Source organism: Tachyglossus aculeatus, chromosome 11 (assembly GCF_015852505.1).
Source record: "Tachyglossus aculeatus isolate mTacAcu1 chromosome 11, mTacAcu1.pri, whole genome shotgun sequence".
Taxonomy (NCBI): Eukaryota; Metazoa; Chordata; class Mammalia; order Monotremata; family Tachyglossidae; genus Tachyglossus; species Tachyglossus aculeatus.
The window spans coordinates 864,192-871,724 of NC_052076.1; positions in this window are offsets into that span (position 1 = coordinate 864,192).

Below are 7,533 nucleotides of genomic sequence, written 5' to 3' on the forward strand. Positions count from 1 at the left end.
ACCACTCGCTCTCCCCATTCTGTCTCGGATTGCCTAGTCCTCCCTCTCTTCTTATTAATAGTAAAATAATAATATTGGATAAGGGCTTACTATGTGCCAAGCACTGTACTATGTGCTGGGGCAGATACAAGATAATACTCTCAGCTTCAAGGCTCTCCATCACCTCACCCCCTCCTAATAATAATAATAATTTTGGTATTTGTTAAGCGCTTCATTCATTCAATCGTATTTATTGAGCGCTTACTGTGTGCAGAGCACTGTACTAAGCGCTTGGGAAGTACAAATTGGCAACATATAGAGACGGTCCCTACCCAACAGTGGGCTCACAGCCTAGAATGTGCAAAGCACCCTTCTCTCCTTCTACAGCCCAGGCTGCACCCTCAGCTCCTCTTCTGCTAACCTCCTCACTGTACCTCATTCTCACCTGTCCCGCCATCGACCCCCAGCCCACAACCTTCCCCTGGCCTGGAATGCTCTCCCTCCACATACCCACCAAGCTCGTTCTCTTCCTCCCTTCAAAGCCCTACTGAGAGCTCACCTCCACCAGGAGGACTTTTTCCTCTCTTCCTCCGCAACCCCCCGCCCTACCTCCTTCCCCTCCCCACAACACTTGTATATATTTGCACAGATTTATTACTCTATTTTACTTGTACATATTTACTCTTCTATGTATTTTGTTAATGATGTGCATATAGCTTTAATTCTATTTGTTCTGACAATTTCGACACCTGTCTACATGTTTTGTTTAGTTGTCTATCACCCCCTTCTAGACTGTGAGCCCGTTGTTGGGTAGGGACCGTCTCTATATGTTGCCTACTTGTACTTCCCAAGCGCTTAGTACAGTGCTCTGCACACAGTAAGAGCTCAATAAATATGATTGAATGAATGAATGAATGAAGGTCAGACTCAGTCACTGTACCACCTGGGGCTCAGAGTCCAAGTAGAAGGGAGAACAGGTATCGAATCCTCAATTTATAGATGAGGAAACTGAGGCACAGAGAAGTGAAGTGACTTGCCTAAGGTCACAGACCAAACAAGTGGCAGAGCTGGGATTAGAACCTAAGTCCCTTGACTCTCAGGCCCAGGATCTTTCCAGTAGGCTGTGCTGCTTCTTCTTCTTCTTGCACACGCCAAGAGACACAGACGCACACATACATACATACAGAGTAACATGCCCACCCACACATCACACCTGCATGTGTTGTGCACACACATCGCCACACATGACTGGGGGCGGGAACCGAACCAGATTGGTAAGCAGCCCCTGCTAACGTGAGGGTTGGCCTCTGCTGGCAGGAGAAACAGGTGCCCTTTCCCTCCTCTCCCCTCCTCCCACTATGCCCCGCCCTCTTCCTCCCGCCTCTGCCTTCCCTTTCTCTGCCCTCCCCTCCTCACCCTGGCACAGTGGTCCCAGTGGTAATTAGACTGAAATCTGAGGCCTATTTTCATCCCAGCCAGATCAGCCAGTCAACCTGTCTGCTCTGCCTGCCCATGGAGACCCTGCCACTGGCAAAGATTACATCATTACGGTCTCCACAGGGTTGAGGATGGCGGGAGGTGATGGCGGAGTCCCGTTGGAGTTGCTGTGCTGGGGAGGGGGTCTCTTCCTCTGCCTTCCAGTTCAGAGTCTCCCCAGGGCTCACCCCACTTAGCCACCCCCATCCAGGGCCCAATTCTTGCCTTCATGTCCCTGTGGCTCTAGTCACAACCCTAGCCACAACCCTAGCAATGGTTCCAGCCATGGCCTGACCACATTCCTAGCCCTGGCCATGGCCACTTCTCCAACCACAGCTCCAGCACCCGTCTTCCCTCCTCCTGTGGCATCTCTGGGGTAAAGGGCTCCCAGGGGCTATTTCCCTAGGCTTGCAGGTGGCACCCCACCAATCAGCACAATGGCCCCTTGCTACCCCGGGTCCTCTTTGATCCCTGTTGTGGGGCAAGGTAGTGGCTGGGTGGCGGACAAGGCACAGTCACTCAGATGATGACAGAGAAGGGGGGCAGGCAGATGGGTGTGGGTAGTGCCTGGAGGAGCAGCAGCCCTGGTCCAGAAAAGGTCCATGAGGCCTCTCTGGTTGGGTCAGCCCTAGGAACTAGAGGAATCCACTTTTCTGGACCCACCCCTCTTCTCCCCCTTTATGGCCCCCACCTTGCCGAAGCCCCAGTTACCTCCTGTGCACACCACTGTTACAGCTTCCTCAAAGGGCTCCCGGCCTCCAGCCTCTCCACTCTTCAGTCCACAGTCCTCACTGCTGCCCAGATCAGCTTCCTAAAGCAGCACTCAACGGGCATCACTCCATATCTGAAACCTCTCCCAGCCACCCAGCCCCCTCCACGTTCAGAAGAAAGTCCTGATCGTCGGCTTCTAGGCTCTGCTCCATCAGGTTTCCACATCGTCCACCTCCTGACTCTCCTCGCTACTGCCTCCTCGCTTCTGACCCTCCTCCCGAGTTCCTTTTCACCCTCTGCTCTCCCGTCTCTGACCCCTCATGCTCGCCCTTTCCCCATCTTCAGACTGTTCCCTGTTCTCCATCCCAAGCCTGCAGGGCCACAGCTTTCATTCAATCTTGTCTATCTCGTTGCTGACTCCTCGCCCACATTCCTCTCCCACATTCGGCCTCTGGCCTGGAATGCCCTGCCTCTGCATATCCAACAGACAGTTACCCTCCCCTCCTTCAAAGCCTTATTGAAGACACATTATCTCTAAGAGACCTTCTCTGACTAAGACCTTCTTTCCTCTTCTCCCACTCCCTTCTGCATCACCCTGACTTGCTCTCTTTATTCACCCCCCCAACCCCACAGCACTTATGTACATATCTGAAATTTTATTTGTTTACATTAATGTCTGTCTCCCCCTCTAGACTAGTAACCTCATTGTGGGCAGGAAATGTGTCTGTTTATTGTTATATTGTACTCTCCCAAGTGCTTAGGACAACGCTCTGCACACAGTAAGTGCTCAATAAATACGATTGCAAAGATGTATAACTGAATGAATGAGCTCTCCCTCAACTTCAGAAAATCCCACCTTCTCCAGGAGGCCTTCTCTGCTAGTTCCCAAGTTCCATCAACCCAAGCCTCCCTTAGCACTTATGCACTTACACCTCTCTTCAGCCTTATTATCTGTTCAGCGACTGCCACTCTCTCATGTCACCATGTCTGCCAGTAATGGCCTTGTTCTTTCTTCTGCTTCTTCCATGTGGCTGTCATTTATTCTACTTTCTCCCATTCAAATGGAAGCCCCTAGGCAGTGGGGACCGTGTCTGTGGCTTCTAGTAGGCTCTCCAAACTCTCAGCAAAGTGCTTTGTCCTCCAGAGGTGTTCAGTAAATACCCCTAGGGGATTGCAGACAACCCTGCCATCCTCCCTGTCTCCCAAGCCTGTAACCTTGGTGTTATCATCGTCTCATCTCTCTCACTCAACCCACACATTCAATCTATCCTGAAATCCTGTCAGTTCACCTTCAGCAGTGTGGCCTAGTGGATAGAGCATGGGCCTGGAAGTCAGAATGACCTGGGTTCTAATCCTGGCTCTGCCACTTGTCTGCTATGTGACCTTGGGCAAGTCACTTCATTTCTCTGGGCCTCAGTTACCTCATCTGTGAAATGGGGTTTAAGACTGTGAGCCTCATGTGGGACAGGGATTGTGCCCAACGTGATTAGCTTATATCCACACCAGCCCTTAGAACAGTACTTGATATATAGTAAGCACTTAACAAATACCATCATTACTATCTCTAGAATTCTGTCATTTGTCTCCATCCAAATGGTCACCACAGTGACCAAACATTTAACCGATACCACCTCTATTACTACATCAGTCTCTTTGCCAATATCCCTGCCTCCTGTCTCTCCCCACTTCAGTCCATACTTCACTCTGCTGCCCAGATCATTTTTCTAAAAAAAAGTTCAGTCCAAGTCTCTCCACTCCTCTAAAATATCCAGTGGTTGCCCATCCACCACTGCATCAAACAGAAAATTTTCACCAGCTGCTGTAAAGCATTCAGTCGGCTTGGCCTTTTCTACCTTACCTCACTAATCTACTATGTCCCAGTCTGCATGCTTCGCTCCTCCAACACCAAACTTTTAACTGTACATCAATCACATCTACCTTGCTGTCAAACCCTTGCCCTCGTCCTGCCTCCGGCCTGGAATGGCCTCACCTTTATATCTGACAGGCCGCAATCCTCCCCACTTTGAAAACCCTCCTTAAATCCTATTGCCTCCAGGAGGCCTTCCCAAACTAAGCCCTCATTTCCCCTAACTGCCCTGCCCTCTGCATCACCTGTGCACTTGACTGTACATCATTTAAGCACTTTGACACTCACCCCAGCCCCACAACACTTATGTACCTATCCTTATATCTTCCCGTTTCCTCTCTTTGTAATTAATGTCAGTCTCCCCCTGCAGACTGAAAGCTCTTTGTGGACAGGGATCATATCCACCTCTACCGTATTGTACTGTTTCAGGCACATAGCGCAGTGCTCTGCATACAGTAAGCTTTCAGTAAAAATGACTGACATTGATTGATCGATGGGCACATCCATTAAATTTTGCAGGGTAAATGTGGCTGTTGTTCCAGCTGGTTAATGACCACAAATAGTTACAGGGAGGAGCACAGGAAGGTCTGATGGCTACCATCCCCTCCCCACAACAAGATGGGCACCGCAATGGCCAGGGTGGGGAACCAGCAGGAGTAGCTAATCTTGGTATCCATTCAATGCCTACTCTAGCCAAGCACTCTGCTAAGCATCAGGGTAGATATAAGATAATCATATTAATGATTAGATAATCAGCTGGCAATCTTGGCAGTGTCTTTGACTCATCTCTCCCCTTCAACCCGCATATTCAGTCAGTCACCAAATCCTGTCAGTTGCTCCTTCCTCTCCATCCAAACTGCCACCATGCTGGTCCAAGCACTCATCATATCCCTCCTCGACTACTTCTTCAGCCTCCTTGCAAACCTCCTTGCCTCCAGCCTCTCTCCTTTCTGGTCTGCAGTTCATTCCATTGCCCAGGTCATTCTTCTGGAAAACCACTGAGTCCACAGCTCCCCACTCTTCACAAACCTCCAATAGTTGCCTAATCACCTTTACATCAAATAGAAACTGCTCACCACCAATTTTAAGGTACATAATCAACTCTCTCCCTCCTACCTAACCTTGTTCCTCCCCCACTACAACCTAAACTGCACACTCCACGTCTGTACCACCAATCAATCAATCAATCATATTTACTGATTGCTTGTGTGCAGAGCATGGTACTAAGTGCTTGGGAGAGTATCGAATAGCCATATAGACATGTCCCTGTCCACAGAGAGCTTACGATATAGAAGGGGTAAACAGAATATTCAAATCAATTACAGATATGGACCTAAGTGCTGTGGGACTGAGGGTGGGGTGAATAAACAGTGCAAATCCGAGTGCAAGGGTGACATAGAAGGGAGGGGGAGTAGGGAAAAAAGGGCTCAGTTGGGTAAGGCCTCTTGGAAGAGATATGATTTTAATAAGGCTTTGAAGATGAGGAGAGTGGTGGTCTGGTGATATGACGGGGGAGGAAGTTTCAAACCTCTTTCCATCCACTCCTTGCTCACACTTGCCCCCCGTCTAGAACTCCCTCCCACTTCATTTCCCTTAGACTGCCACTCTCCCCATCTTCAGAGCCCTACTAAAATCACAGCTCCACCAGTAAGCCTTCCCTAACCAGTTTCTCAGCTCCCACCTGGTCCCTTCTTCTTTATCTATTCACCTGGGCCTGTATCCTCTAAGCTCTTTGGTACTCACCCCACCCCCAGCTTCACAGCACTTCTGAACATATCATCATACTTCGCTCCTTCCCCTATCTGTAATTTATTTTATTTTGATATTTGTTAAGCACTTACTATGTGCTAGGTACACACATAAGCAATGGGGTAGCTACAGGTTAATTAGGTTGGTTACAGTCCATGTCCCACATGGGGCTTACAATATTAATCTTACTGTACAGATGAGGTAACTGAGGCACAGAGAAGTTAAGTGACTTGCCCCAGGTCACACAGAAGACAAGTGGCAGAGCGAGGTTTAGAACCCAGGTCCTTCCTTCTGACATCCAGGTCCATGCTGTACTCACTATACGCTACTTCATTGATTGTCTCCAGACTAGACCATAAGTTTCTTGAGGGCAGAAACTGTGTCTACCAACTCGATAGTAGTCTACCATGAACTCAAAACAATGATCTGCACACAGCAGACTTGGAAACCCCTTGAGGACAAGGATCCTGTTTACTAACTCTATTGTCCCTTCCCAAGCACTCAGAACAATGTTCTGCAAGCAGTAGACTGCAAAGTCTTGTAGATCAGGTACCGTAACTACTAACTCTAATGCATTCTCCCAAGTGTTCAGTACAGTGCTCTGCCCACAGTAAGTGCTCAGTAAATTCTACTGATAGATTTGTTGTTAGACTGGAAAAGTCCCTGTCACTCACCCATCTCCCAGTGTGAGAGGATGGGGAGCAAGGGTCTTTATCCCTATTTCATAGAAGAGGAAACTGAGGCCCAGAGAGGGTAGATGTCTGACCAAGGTTATAAAGCCAGCCAGGGGCAGAGTGGGGTTCAAACCCAGCGCTCCCAACTCTCAGCTCTGTGATCTATGCAGGCCCCCAGTGTGGGCGGCCTCACCAATCGAGGCCGGAATGTCTGCAGGTTCCAGCCCCCTCAGATGGGAGGGTGTCAGATGGATGAGGAGTGGGGCCAGGACAGATCACAGAGGACCGAAATGGCTCCTGCAGGCCTGTGAGGTAGCCCAAGCCAGCCAGGACAGTGGAATGGACAGTGGGGCTGTGAGCTAACCCTTGGCCAGCCAGGGTCATGGGGCCTGTGACCTAGCTAGCCCAGGGCCACCAAAAACAGAGCTGGGGAATCTCAGCTTACCACAGGACACGTCCTTTCCCATGATGGTCCAGGAGGCTCTGGACCCAGGCTGGGAGGTGGGTGGGGCCTCGTGAATCAGATGGCGGTGGCAGAGTTGGGGGGGGGCGGTTACCGAGGCTGGGTCCACAGGAAGCCACTGCCAGCCCCCAGGGTTGAATAAAATAGAACAAAATGACATCAGAGGCCCTGTATGATGACATCATACAGGGCCTCTGGAGGAAACCTACACAACTTGGAACGGGTCTCCTGGAGGATCCCCGGGCACCCTCCTTCCCATGCCAGAGTGGTCGCGCCCCCTCCTGGGCCCCTATGAACGTGGGCACTGATTCTGAGCAGTGACACTTGATGTTGTGTCCCTCCCCTCCAGGGGAGAGACAAGCTGGTCAGTGGACTGTCCCTCCTGTAGAGAACCAGATGTTGGGGGGTGAGGGACAGGAAAGAGGTGGGAGGCAGGGGAGGGGAAGGGGTGGGAAGGCGGGGAAGAGGGTGACAGAGAAGAGGGTAGCAGTCCCACCCCCATCTCCTCACCTGGAGGCCCCAGTGGCGAACCAGGGGTATATCTTTCCCCTTTTGCCCCATCTGGGGTGCAGAAGACACCTAGAGAGAATTATGGGAAATGTCTTTCCTCTTAA